Source organism: Thamnophis sirtalis, unplaced genomic scaffold (genome assembly GCF_051295495.1).
Source record: "Thamnophis sirtalis isolate CommonGarterSnake01/CBP01778 unplaced genomic scaffold, rThaSir2_p1.2 scaffold_19, whole genome shotgun sequence".
Lineage (NCBI taxonomy): Eukaryota > Metazoa > Chordata > Lepidosauria > Squamata > Natricidae > Thamnophis > Thamnophis sirtalis.
The window spans coordinates 1,161,403-1,175,434 of record NW_028261399.1 but is presented as its reverse complement, the minus strand read 5'-3'; the positions used below and the strand labels follow the sequence as shown (position 1 = coordinate 1,175,434).

General features: G+C 47.9%; 1 pseudogene; it reads left to right on the top strand.

Annotated features, from left to right (window-relative positions):
* On the top strand, positions 1–13,664 carry LOC148042283 (prelamin-A/C-like; annotated as a pseudogene).
* Positions 13,665–14,032: the final 368 nt, after the last annotated feature.

The window sequence follows — 14,032 nt, the reverse complement described above, 5'->3', positions numbered from 1 at the left end:
ATGGTCCAGTTGGTGACAAACCACATACCACTCCTCCTCAGGCCCCAGCGCAGCATGGTTACTCAGCCAGGTCTGTGGTCAGATCTAAGTCCAATGCGAAGGTTAAATATTGCACACCCTCCTGGTCACACACCGTCTTATCGCTTCTCCCAATCCCACAGTGAAGGCTCCTCACTTCCTCTCCTCCAAAACTAGCGAGCCAGGGTCTAATCGTGGTCTTGCCGTCTTAGCGCTGTCCCTGCCACCACCGTTGCATTGAAAAAAAACGCCGGACTAAAGGGAGTTCAAAGTGCCACCGCCATTTTCTGCATCCAGTGGGGGGGGGGGACTCTCCGGAGCGTGCAGGTGTCCAGGGGGCGCGTGGGCAACCCCCCTTCAGCGCTCCTCACTCCTTGCTCCTCACTTCACACTCCAAAAGAAAACCGGCAGCCAGGAGGTTTAGGCTTGCTGTAGCCGGCATAGAGTAAAAGCCCTCGTGCTGCCCCCGTTCGCCTGGGGGGGTGGGAAAGGCCATTCATGTGTAACTACGGTCGTCGTTCGCCGTTCGCACCACCCGGGCCGTCTGGAGGAGGGGGGAGCCACTCGTATACCTCTTCCCCACCACCTCACAGGGCTCAAAAACAGGGCTCAAAACAAAACGCAGCAGTTCTTTTGGCTGCGAGCCGCCCGTATTGTCTCCTTGGGAGGGGGAAAGCCCGTTCACAGTCTCTCGCTGCCACTCCAGACAGCCGCCGCTCGCAGTCTCTGGGGGGGGGAGGAAGGAGGGGAGCCGTTCGTATGCTTCTTCCCCACCACCTCCCAGGGCTCAAAACAAAGCACAGCAGTTCTTTCGGCTGCAAGCCGCCCGTATCATCTCTGGGGGGGGGGGGGGGGAGGCCGTTCACAGTCTCTTGCTACCACTCGCTGCCACTCCGACAGTTGCTCTGTCTGGGGCTGTCAGGGGCTGTCCGGGAAGGCTTCTCATCAACAATCGCCGTTCCCTGTTCCTCTCAAGTTCCTCTTACCAGGCCTAGCTCTTCCGGCATCAAACTGCAGCAAAACTCGAATTATCAGCTGTTGTTTGTTCTTCTTCATGCCCGAGCGAAAAGCTCAAGCAGCCATCTTCCTCGCACATGCGCGTTATTTTTTTTTCTGGGAGTTGAAGTCCACAAGTCTTAAAGTTGCCAAGTTTGGGAACCACTGATTTAGGGGACTGTGGTTGCCAGCCTCTGCCAACTGTCATCCTGCCTCAAACCTCTGTGGCTGCCCTCCCAGTGGCCGTTGCTTAGTGACCCCTGGTGGGGTCACCTCTGATGTCACAGTGGAGGGAGGGGAGGGGGCTGGGGGGGGCTGCAACCGTCAGGAAAGACCCAGCCCTCCCCACCCAGCCCAGCTCCCTGCTGCCCAAAGCCCCCATCATGGCCACCTAAAACAATCACGGTCACCTATTCCTCTTCCTGCTCAGGTCTTTTTTGGTGGGGGGTCCAAAGCCCCCTGGCAGCAGCAGCAGCTCCCCTCCCAGGACCCCCCCCGAAGGGTAAGGTGACCAGATTTTCAGATTGGTAAAGAGGGACACCTTTGACCGGGGGGGGGAGGGGGGTTGATTAAAAATGTTATACGGAGCAACAAAATTTTTCATACAACGCAAAAATAGTATTGTAATTTTTTAAAAAAATTTCAGCAAAACTACAATTTACAAATATAAATTGTAACTGTTGCCAAACATCAAAATTTTGATCACGTGGCCATGAGGATGCTGCAACGGTCGCTAAGTGTGAAAATGGTTGCTAAGTGTGAAAAATGGCCATCGGTCACTTTTTTCAATGCCATTGTCACTTTGGTCACTATACCACCTTTCTTGCCACAGTTCTTAAGTGAATAACTGCCAAAGTCCATCTTGCCTTCCGGGGGGGCTGCTGGGAAGGCTCTTTCCTCCTGACCCCATCGCCGCTTCTTTCCCTTTCAGGAACGCCAAGAAGGAAGGAGACCTGCTCGCTGCCCAGGCCCGCCTGGAGGATGTGGAGGCCCTGCTCAACTCCAAGGAGGCTGCGCTCAGCACCGCCTTGGGGGAGAAGCGCAACCTGGAGGCTGAAGTCCGTGACCTCAGAGGCCAGCTGGCCAAGGTAGACCAGGCACACCTGCGAAGAACCCCGGGGGTCCCTCTGCTCCGCCCTCGAGATGGGAGGGGGCCTCTTTCTCCTTCTGGGCCTCCCTCCCGCGTCCATCTTTGGACTCCCGGTCCCAAAACGTGCCAGGAGGAGTGAGTTTGTAGGCTCAGGTAGACTATGCCTGTAAATGTCTCTTGTGCAGAAGGGGAAGGGTCCTTCTGCTAGGACAGCGGTTCCCAAACTTGGCAACTTTAAGACTTGTGGACTTCAACTCCCAGAATTCTCCAGCCAGCAGAGCTGGGAGTTGAAGTCCACAAGTCTTAAAGCTGCCAAGTTTGGGAACCACTGTGCTAGGAGACCGGTCACCAGCCTTCCAGGTCCTTCCTAGGCTGGTCGACCTTTTTAGGCTTCCAGGACAGAAGGCAGGCTGGTGGTCTTTGAGTTTCTTCCCCCTCCCGGACAATGGGTGGCTGGGCTCCTGCGATGCTTTTAATTTGGCCATGCTTCCTCTTTGGGTGGCTTTTGTAATCGTGGCTTTAACGTGTGCTGTGCCGGAAGGAGGCCAAAACAGCAGGAAGATACAGAAGAATATTTCTTCAGCTTGGCAGCTGACGGGGGAATTCTGGGAGTTGAAGTCCACCCATCATTCAGCTGCCAAGGTTGAGGATTTCCTTGGTCTGTGAGGACCAGCAGAGCTGTTGACTGTGCTCAGTTGTGGCCCTTCAAAGGTAGACTGCTCCTGGCCACAGAGGTGCCATCGACTGTCCTGAATTTAGTCCCTCCTTGCCTCTGCTTTCCCCACTTTATGTCCGTCCTGCACCCTCTCTGGGCTGTGCTCCAGGACAGTCTGGATTTTAAGATCAGCTTCATTTTACCTTCACTCCCCCCACCCTCCCACTTGCTCCCCCAAACTGGCTGGGGGGGGGGGGGGCTGGAGAAGCTCATTGTGTAAATGCTTTACCAGTTGACATTCACGTCTGCAGGCACCAGGTGAGGCCAGCAGGGGGCGGTGGAGCCCACCATTTGCCAAGGCAGAGAGGAGGAATGGACAGCTGGACAGCAAATGGACTCTTCCATTCACTGGCCTTTCAGAGGATCTGGCTGTGGGGACTCTTGCTCCCATCATCCCCAGCCAGGGATCTTCCTCCCTGCCCAGGGGCATTTTCCATTTGTTTGTTTGTTTCTATAGTTTATTTATTTATATCCTGCCTTTATTATTTTTATGAACAACTCAAATTGGCCACAATACCAAATTACTCCTCCTTCCTGTTTTTCCCAGCACAACAACCCTGTGAGGTGGGCTGGGCTGAGAGAGAAGGAGCGGTGCCAAAGTCACACGGTCAGCTTTCACGCCCAAGGCGGGAGTAGAACTCCCAGTCCCCCTGTGATTGGTCCAAAGTAACCCGGGGCTTCTGTGCCTAAGATAGGACTAGAACTCCCAGTCTCCTGGTGATTACACCAAAGTCCCCCCAGGGACTTTTATGCCTAAGGCGGGACTAGAACTCCCAGTCCCCCTGTGATTGGACCAAAGTCACCCAGGGGCTTCTGTACCTAAGGCAGGACTAGAACTCCCAGTCTCCTGGTGATTACACCAAAGTCCCCCCAGGGGCTTTTATGCCTAAGGTGGGACTAGAACTCCCAGTCTCCTGGTGGTTGGACCAAAGTCACCCAGGGGCTTCTGTACCTAAGGCAGGACTAGAACTCCCAGTCTCCTGGTGATTACACCAAAGTCCCCCCAGGGGCTTTTATGCCTAAGGCGGGACTAGAACTCCCAGTCCCCCTGTGATTGGTCCAAAGTAACCCGGGGCTTCTGTGCCTAAGGCAGGACTAAAACTCCCAGTCTCCCTGGGATTGGACCAAAGTCACCCAGGGACTTCTGTGCCTAAGGCAGGACTAGAACTCCCAGTCCCCCTGTGATTGGTCCAAAGTAACCCGGGGCTTCTGTGCCTAAGATAGGACTAGAACTCCCAGTCCCCCTGTGATTGGACCAAAGTCACCCGGGGCTTCTGTGCCTAAGGTGGGACTAGAACTCCCAGTCTCCTGGTGATTACACCAAAGTCCCCCCAGGGGCTTTTATGCCTAAGGTGGGACTAGAACTCCCAGTCTCCTGGTGATTACACCAAAGTCCCCCCAGGGACTTTTATGCCTAAGGCGGGACTAGAACTCCCAGTCTCCTGGTGGTTGGACCAATGTCACCCAGGGGCTTCTGTACCTAAGGCAGGACTAGAACTCCCAGTCTCCTGGTGATTACACCAAAGTCCCCCCAGGGGCTTTTATGCCTAAGGCGGGACTAGAACTCCCAGTCCCCCTGTGATTGGTCCAAAGTAACCCGGGGCTTCTGTGCCTAAGGCAGGACTAGAACTCCCAGTCCCCCTGTGATTGGACCAAAGTCACCCAGGGGCTTCTGTGCCTAAGGCGGGACTAGAACTCCCAGTCTCCTGGTGGTTGGACCAAAGACACCCAGGAGCTTCTGTGCCTAAGATGGGACTAGAACTCCCAGTCTCCTGGTGATTAGACCAAAGTCACCCTGGGCTTCTGTGCCTAAGGCCGGACTAGAACTCCCAACCTCCTGCTAGTATTCATTTGCTGACAGGTGCCTTCTGGCTTTCCTTCTGCTTCAGACTCTCTGGCGTTTTTCCCTCCCTGCAGATTCTTAAGAGGCTTGAGGAGACCTTCAGTGGGAGAAGCTGAATCGGGATGGATGGCTTAAACTCCCAGTTCTTGACTAGGGGAGAGGTACCTGAAGAGGATGGTGCTCCTTTGGAGCAGCTGAGGCTACACAGGCTCTCCCGGGCGTGACAGGGGTCCTTCCTTTGTCCCCCTGCAGTTGGAGGTGTCCTCGGAGGAGCCAATGTCACGACAACACAACGTGCGGTCTCGACAGTCCAAGACCGCTGTTAACACTTTTGCCACTGGACGGTCCAGTTGGACCTAAACCATCCCGTAGAGACGATGAACAGGAAGACAAAGCCTTGCTGGTCTCAGGGACATCGCAAAGTCTCTGATTGACCCAAGGGATGCGCTTCAAGCTGGCGGCAAACAGGCAGCCCTAAGCTGACGAAGTCGGAGACGGCTCCGGAAAGAAGGAAGTGAAAGTGAGTCCATCGGGTGAGGTTTTTTGTTTTTCTATTCTGAGAAGATTGGCCAAAGAAACTTTTTTTAAAAGATAAATTAGTCCTTTAAGTAAAAGAATAAAGCGACGAATTTAATTCTTATTGGACTGCCTTGGAAAGTTTTTGGGTTTTTTTGTAACGATATTTTGTGGATTGAAGTGACCGTAAGGTTTCCTGTTTCTCCGCTTGAAGTGAACGGATTGATTTTTTTTCCTCTATTTTTTGTCACTTTATTTTTTGGCTTGAACTAAAACCCTCTTTTTTAAAGCACACTTAAATAATTGTAGTTAAATGAGAATTGTGGTACATTGATAGTAAAATGCATAAAGATTTAAAATATACAATTCAATATGAATGGTATAGGTAATGATTGTGGAAGAAACGCACAAAACGTATTTGTAACCAATCGACACGCTTTCTACAAGATGTAATGAAGGATGATTCTTTTTTTCTGTTTTTTTTTAATTAAAACAATAAAAAAAACTTTTCCAAAAAAAGAGGGTGGGGCTCTCCCTTCTGGGCGTGACGGGGGTCCCTCCTTTGTCCCCCTGCAGTTGGAGGGAGCCTTGGCCAACATCAAGAAGCAGCTTCAGGATGAAATGCTGTGGCAGATGGATGCGGAGAACAGGCTGCAGAGCCTGAAGGAGGAGCTGGATTCCAGAAAAACATCTATAGTGAGGTGAGTCCCAGAATCCAGAAGGTCCCCTTAGAGGTCATCTAGCCCAACCCTGCCCTGTCTAGAAAGGGGACCCTGCTGCTCCATAGCTCTCGTAGTCACGAATTCCCCCTTACTTTGAATTGGGGGTTTCCCTCCGTAAAAGACCCACCCATTCTCAAATAAAGCTTATTGTTAAGTTTCCTTATAAAATAAAAACAGAGAAAAAACAGAAGTTAGAGAAGGAAGAGACAAGAGACGGAGAGAAAAAAGTGGAGACTTCAAACTTTTTTCATGCAGGTAGTCCTGGAGTTGCAGCAGTTCATTTAGTGACTGCTCAAAGTTACAACAGCCCTGAAAAACGTGGTGTGGGACTGTCCTTCCCCTGCATGACGGTGGCCTCCATCCCCAGGGTCCTTTCCTGATCCCCTTTTGCAACCTGCTGACAGACAAAGTCAAAGCCAGATTCACTTAACAACCTAGGTTGTTAACAACTGAAGCGATTCATTTAGCGACTGTGGCAAGAAAAGTCATAAAATGGGGCAAAGCTCACTTAACAAATGTTTCACTTAGCAACAGAAATGTTGGGCTCAACAGTGGACGTAAGTTGAGGACTACCTGTACAGTGGCAAAGAATCCCCCCCCCCCCCAGTTTACAATTCCCAATATTTCAAGCCATTTCACTAATAATAGCTAATCACTAATCGTCCGAACCTAAGCGACAGAGAGTCCCTCTCCATGGGCTGGGAGACTTGAACTCGCCACCCTGCCTTGGGCCAGGCAGTCAGCCCAGCTCCTGCAGCCTCTTCTCCCCACATCTGGGAACGGCCCCACAGAGGAGCTGGAGATCCTGGGGGCTGCAGGGGGGGCTGGGGGGGGAAGGGGTTGCGGTTGGGGGGGGGTTGTGCCTCCCTGCCAGTCCTGGGATGCCCTGCTCACCCTCTGCCCCCGGCAGGAGCTCCGTGAGAGCAAACGCCGCCACGAGACGCGCCTGGTGGAGACCGACAACGGGCGCCAGCCGGAGTTCGAGAACAAGCTGGCCGATGCGCTGCAGGACCTCCGTGGGCAGCACGAGGCCCAGGTCAGGCTCTACAAGGATGAGCTGGAGACGACCTATGCAGCCAAGGTAGGTCGCCCGGGGGTGGCTGGGGGGTGGACTCCCACTCCCATCCTCCCCAAGCCGCCATCCTTCTGCTGCCCCCTCCCTTTCAGGTGCTCTGGAGTCCAGGGAAGGCCCCCCTGCTCCCCCTCACCGCAGCCTTGAGAGGGTGGGGGGTGGGGGCACTGAGACAGGACAGGGCCAAGCTCTTAGCCTTGGAGGGGGAGGGGTCCCCACTCCTGCCCTGCAGAGCACTCTGAGCAGCCTTGAGGTCTAGCCCCTTTGCCATAAGCCTCTTTCTGGCCTTTGCAGCTGGAAAACGCCAAGCAGTCGGCCGAGAGGAACAGCAGCCTGGCTGGGACGGCTCACGAGGAGCTTCAGCAGACACGGATTCGCATCGACAGCCTCTCCGCCCAGCTCAGCCAGCTGCAGAAGCAGGTAGGGCCCCCGCGGGGGGAGGGGCGGGAGGGGGGCAGCTCCCACGGCCGCTCGGCCTCCAGCCGCTTTAGCTCCGGCCGCAGGAAGGGCGTCTCTTTGTGGCACCTGGTTCTGGGCCCCCCTTAGAAGGTTTGGGGGTGCTGGTGGTCCTGGACTTACAACCATTTGTTAGTGACCGTTCAGTGTTACGGTGGCCCTGAAAAAAAGGTTTTTTTTTAAAGAAAAAGAATAAAAATATATATAATAATAAAAAATCAGCCGATGGGCAGAAGCGCCGTATGTGGAGGACTGGCTCTGGGGAGCAACGTCCCGTTGGCCACTTTACGGGGCCCCCTCCCGATGGGAGGCCTCCCCTCTTCCCTCCCTGGGGGAGGACATCCAGTGCCCCCCCTGCAATCTTTAGGGTCAAGCCCTGCCGCAGTTGGAGACCCTGCTTGCCCTCCACCCTTTTGGGTTGGGATGGAAAGGGATTGGGGATCTGGGGCAGGGGTCTGCTCCCCCCCTCCCCCGTCCAGGCCCCCACCCCTCTCTTGCCTTCTCCCCCCCCCCCAAGCTGGCAGCCAAGGAGGCAAAGCTGCGGGACCTGGAGGATTCCCTGGCCTGGGAGCGGGATACCAGCCGCGGAGAAGGAGCGGGAGATGGCCCGGATCTCCGCTGGCACTGCAGTGGCTCTGGAGAAGGGAGGAAGAGGGGAAGAAGCAGAGCTAAGTTTGGATAAATTAACAATGTTTTACTCAAATTCAGGAAGAACGTGAGATGAATCGAGATTTTCAAGTTCAAGTTGAAGAACAGATCTGCGCATGTGCGAGATCCGAGATGGCTGCTAGGCGTTTTTCTCCGTGCCATCTGTAGCTGCAGATGGCTGCAGATCTTCAAAGAATGATAGGTTCACAGGGAGAACATGACCAGCTGGACCCTTTGCCCAACATGCTTCAACAAAGAAATGGTGAAATGAAAGTGAAACCATTAGAAAAACCAATGGTATGTACATGACTAAATTATCAAATCCTTTATTGGCAGTTAGTGAAGGAATGATTTAGAACTAATCTGGAAAACGTTACATAGTATAAGCCCATGCAGCAAAAAGAATCATGAAATAAGAGTGAGTGGCTTAACCATAAATACCTGAGATGTACAACTGAAGAAAATAGATCTCCCATAAAGGAATTTATGCCGAAAATAACATGGGGCCCATCTCTCTCTGACACACAGGGAATAGTGGAGAGTACGCCAAAAGTGAGGGATTCCCAGGCATATAGGTGATGGCAGCAAGAACTATGAAATCAAGGCAAGAGGCACAAGCAGGGTGTTTAAATGCAAAAGGTTTCAGGAAAGGAGTGTGTGAGGGAGCTCCCCAATGCATCATGGATATTCAGTGGCAAAATACCGTAATTAAATTATAATCATGCAATTTCTGTTTCTCAGTTTATAATGTGGTTTTAAGAATGAAATAGGAGCAATTTGCTTTAGAGAGCCCCAAAATTGGAATAAAAATGAAACGGGGCCATGCTTCTTCCAACGATTGTCAATCCTGAAGTGAATGTGGCTGAGGCCATCTTTGAAGCTTTAGGGTTGCCACAAGGAAGAAGAAGGGACAGGACAGGGGAAAATAACTAACTGGGGGCTTGTAGTCAAACCAAGAAGATTCCAACACGTGACTGGGGGAGAGGAGGAGTGGAGTAACCAAGCAACTGGCCAGCACCTCTATTGGACAATATAACTGATGACTTGGGGGAAGGGTAACTTTTTAAATTTTATAATTAAAAAGTAATTAGATGAAAACCACAGGAACTTTCAGAGTTGGTTTTCACCAGTTGTGTCAATATGATGTATCCAATAAAATGTTCTTTGAGGAATCTACTTGCCTTGGAGTTCTGCTTTCTATGGGTGCATTACTTGGCACACTGACAGATACAGAAGAATGACTTTGGGTTGTTTTTACCCTTATCCCAAGCATTGTTCATCATGATTGTAGATGATACTGAAAGACTTGAGGAACTCCATTACTGAGGAATAGTACACACAATAGTTTGCTCTGTCAATCTCAGTTCCAGGAAGTACAATAAAGAAGGGAAGTGGTGTTACAACTTTGCATTTATAGAAAGACAAGCTTTAATATTCATTGAGCAAGCCATTTTGGAATAAGAACCCAAAATGTGTTTTCATGGTTGTGTTTTCTAGGCTGATTTCACGAAGCATAAAAGCAATAAAATACCACAAATATCTATTTGGTGTGTAAGCTGTTAATTTCATTAATCATTTGATAATTTTCCTCTTGAAGATAGTTGAATTTATATATTCCCTTATACATATTTTTACCTCAGGCTATAGCATAATTTCATACATTGAATGGGATGATTTCCCCTATCTGAAGGTGGGCCCAAGCTGATCTTTCCTGGTCTTAGTCCAATACCTTAATCATACACCACTTTCAATGTTTTAATATTACTTCATGAGCCAGATTCAATGATATTTTTCAATGATAATTGAAGTTGTTCTCTTCCTTCAATTTTTTTTCCTTCTGTATTCTCTCCTGAAAGTGACAGATTTTCGCTGGCTAGAAAAGTCATTATTGTTCTGTACTGAGAGCGTCATAAATCTTTTTGAATGGTTTTGGCTGCTAATTTTGCTTCATATATTACACGTTTTTAATCCTAATATCTTTATATGGGGATTAAGTGAAAAAGATGGAAGGAACTGAGACCTGCGATGTGAAGGTTGACTTTATGCAATTGTATGTTTTCTAATACTTACTTTTTGTTTCCTTATTTTTAGTAAAGAGAAAGAAAATTTGAAGAATGAATTATCTTTACAGCTGGTATCCTTCTGCGACGACTGCGGGAGATAGGGGTGGGCGGCACTGTTTTGCAGTGGTTCTCCTCCTATCTCTCGGACAGGTCGCAGTCGGTGTTGGTGGGGGGGCAGAGATCGTCCCTGAGGCCCCTAACTTATGGGGTGCCGCAGGGGTCGGTCCTATCCCCCCTACTATTTAACATTTACATGAAACCGCTGGGCGAGATCATCCGAAGGCACGGGATAAAATACCACCAATATGCGGACGATACACAGTTGTATCTGTCCGCCCCGTGCCAACTCAATGAAGCGGTGGACGTGATGAGCCGGGGTCTAGAAGCCGTTAAAGACTGGATGAGAGCAAACAAGCTGATACTCAACCCAGACAAGACCGAGTGGCTGTTGTGTTTCCCTCCCAAAAATTTGACCAACATACCATCACTCAGGCTGGGGGGACAAAACTTATACCCCTCAGAAAGGGCCCGCAACTTGGGAGTCCTCCTGGACCCACAGCTGACTTTTGACCACCATCTCTCAGCTGTGACCAGGGGGGCATTTGCCCAGGTTCGCCTGGTGCGCCAGTTGCGGCCCTACCTGAATCGGGAGGCCCTCACAACAGTCACTCGAGCCCTTGTGATCTCCAGGCTGGAATACTGTAATGTGCTCTACATGGGGCTGCCCTTGAAGAGCATCCGGAGACTTCAGCTAGTCCAGAATGCGGCCGCGCGAGTGATCGTGGGCGCACCACGGTTCGCCCACATAACACCGATCCTCCGTGAGCTGCACTGGCTACCTGTCGATCTCCGGGTGCACTTCAAGGTCCTACTCACCACCTATAAAGCGCTCCATGGTAGTGGATCTGGCTATTTGAGAGACCGCCTTCTGCCAATTACCTCCCTGCGTCCCATCAGATCGCATAGAGTTGGCCTCCTCCGTATTCCATCCACCAGTCAGTGCCGACTGGCGACTACTCGGAGGAGAGCCTTCTCTGTTACGGCTCCGACACTATGGAACAATCTCCCCGTGGAGATTCGTACCCTCACCACCGTCCAGGCCTTCCGCACAGCCCTCAAGAACTGGCTAGCCCGTCAGGCCTGGGGATAAGTCTACTTTCGCTCTTGAATGGCAAGAGATACCAGAATGTCTATTCTTCACCATAAGATGATGTTTTATGTTCCCACCCATGTTGCAGGTGGGAACATAATTTCTTAATACCACGGAATACCACAGAACTTTAAACCGAAGACTGTTTTGGTGCCACTCTATTTAAATACTACGTGGTATTCTTTTTGAATGAAGATTTCTAAGATGGCTCTTGTGGTGAGACTTTGTTTCACTTATGGGTATCTGGCTAAAATGCACTTCAGGAAATACCTTCTCCCAAAGTGCCTTCTCCAACCACAAAGTGAAAGCCATCTTGGCTTGCTTTGCTTATTTTTTCTTCTGATGGCTGATTAACAAGCTAGGGCCTTTATTCCCTTCATAATCTACTATCCTCTCAGATGTAGATATTGAAACTGGAACACTGCACTGTTTCTTGAAATATTTTCTGACAAAAAAACAACAACTGGAGAGTAAATGCAAGATATTATCCTGAGCTTGAGTGGAGATCCAATGTACCATTTGACCTTTGTCTTCCTTATCTAAATAATTCTTGAAGGAAACATGGGGCAATTGAGGTACAGTTCTTATTGTGGTGCATTTAACAAGATGAATGGTAGCTTCTGAGGACCAGTCAAATTACAGGACAATCCTTTACCAGCTCCCCCGACAGCTGCTGATACCTTTTGACCTAGTGGAATAGATCCATTCCTGGAAATATAAATGCATCTCTTTGCCTCTCTATTACAAATAGTATTTGCCACCCTGTAGGTTAAAAAAAAGACCATTATATCCTGCTTCTCCTAAGACTTGCATTTAGAAAACAGTTCTTTTCTGTATCTTTCATTTTTCTTTTGCTTTCATCTGTTAATTTTTTGTGTGATCTGATATGTTTCCTAACAATTTAATAAAAATTCTGTGAAAAATAAATGAGTCCTGTAATGTCAGCTACATTGAGTCCAAACATGAGGGGCTGTCGTTTAATTGATTTATTGAATTAAAAAACAAGAGGCTGAATTGCTTGGCATACCAAACCTAAATCGTGGTTTACAAATAATTGGGTTTACAAATAATCATACAATATGCTAATTCAGAAGTCATTGCTCAATTGTGAATCTGAAGTAAATTCCAAATTACTGTAAAGATATTTGTTAGAAGCAAGAAACTTTGCATGCTTACTTAAGAGGAAAGAACAAATCTAAATATATTTAGATTTTTCCTGATCTATCCTCATAGTGGTAAGCACCAATCTCTTTCTTACAAAATGTTGATATCAAGTCAAAATGCAAAAGGAACCAGAAAAAGATTGTTTTATTATAGAACATTCCTATTTATGATGTCTGGTGATACTTTCATAATGTTTGATGCTCAGGCATTTAGTAGTAGCTATTATAATGTAAATAACATCATTTTAGTGACATCTTGACACACGTGTGACATCAATTACTCAACTTGGTAACCCTTTTGAACCACTAAAGCATGTTAGTAATGGAAACCAGCAATACCCATCCTTTCAAAGAACATTAAATTTATTTGCATGCGAGAAGTTTCACTAGAAAACCTAAGAAGAATCAGGAATTCACCCCTCTTGTAGAGGCTTATACGAATTAAAATATCTCTGTAATCTGTAAAATCCTAAGTAGTGAGGTGTTTGAGGTAGATAGAACTAGAAAGTGGGATTTTTTTTTTTTTGAGGAAACAAAGGCCGTGTGACTTAGGATGATTTTGCTGTTTATTCACTACCATTTTCGTAACATTCTGTATTTTTAACGAGGTTTTGTTCTCATTTGGAAAAATTGACAGTACTTCAAATATTGGGCTTTACCAAGCTTGATAGCATCTTCTCTTAATGTCTGGAGATTTGGATTGCATAAAGAGGCCCCCGGAGAAATGAGAACACAATCAGGAATTGAATTTCACATGTCATAATCTGTTTTTGCTTTTCAGATTGCTTGGGTTTATAAAACAGTGAAAGTAATGACGGAACTAAAGACAATACAGCAGAAAAGGAAAGCAAGGAGAGAAAATAAGAAAAGTCAATGAATAAGTCTATCTTTTGTAACTGGTTATGTTACCAACTATTCTGTCACCCTTATTAACTTGAGGTTGGAAGTTAGGGATTTTTACATTCCTTTATAAATGGTCTTATGTTCTCACAGTTCTATGAAAAAAAAATCATGTTCATTTTGAGCCCATTGTTAGAGCAATTCTTATATGGCATTTTGCTATATAGACTACTATTTCATTCTGAACCAGTCATAAGGCATCTCATATGTTTATTAGAATTTCTCTAACGCACTGTTTTATCATAGCTCAATACAGGAGTTGTTCGTGGTTTTATGATGATGTGCATCAAATATGCCAAAATGAACAAGTAAATTTTAATAAGTACCAGTTCATAAAACTGGTTAGCTACATAATTGCCACTCATGATTAATTTCCATTTAGGAATTATCATAGCATATAACAAATAGTTTATACATTTTCATGATACAAAAGTAATTATTGTTGGTACAAACTTCAGTAAAACAAAAGTGAGAAAAATGTTGCATTGTGACATGAGGCAAATCCTCAGCCTTCCTAATATCAGTTATAAATATATATGTATTGCAGTATATAAATCATGTGGTTTGCGTTGCAATACATGCTTTGTCTCCCTCCATTTTGTGAATGCCTAGGCTAAATCTGCTTGGTTGTAAATTTGTCGGACTTTGTGGACGTTTTATTCAAACTTTTATATGAGAAG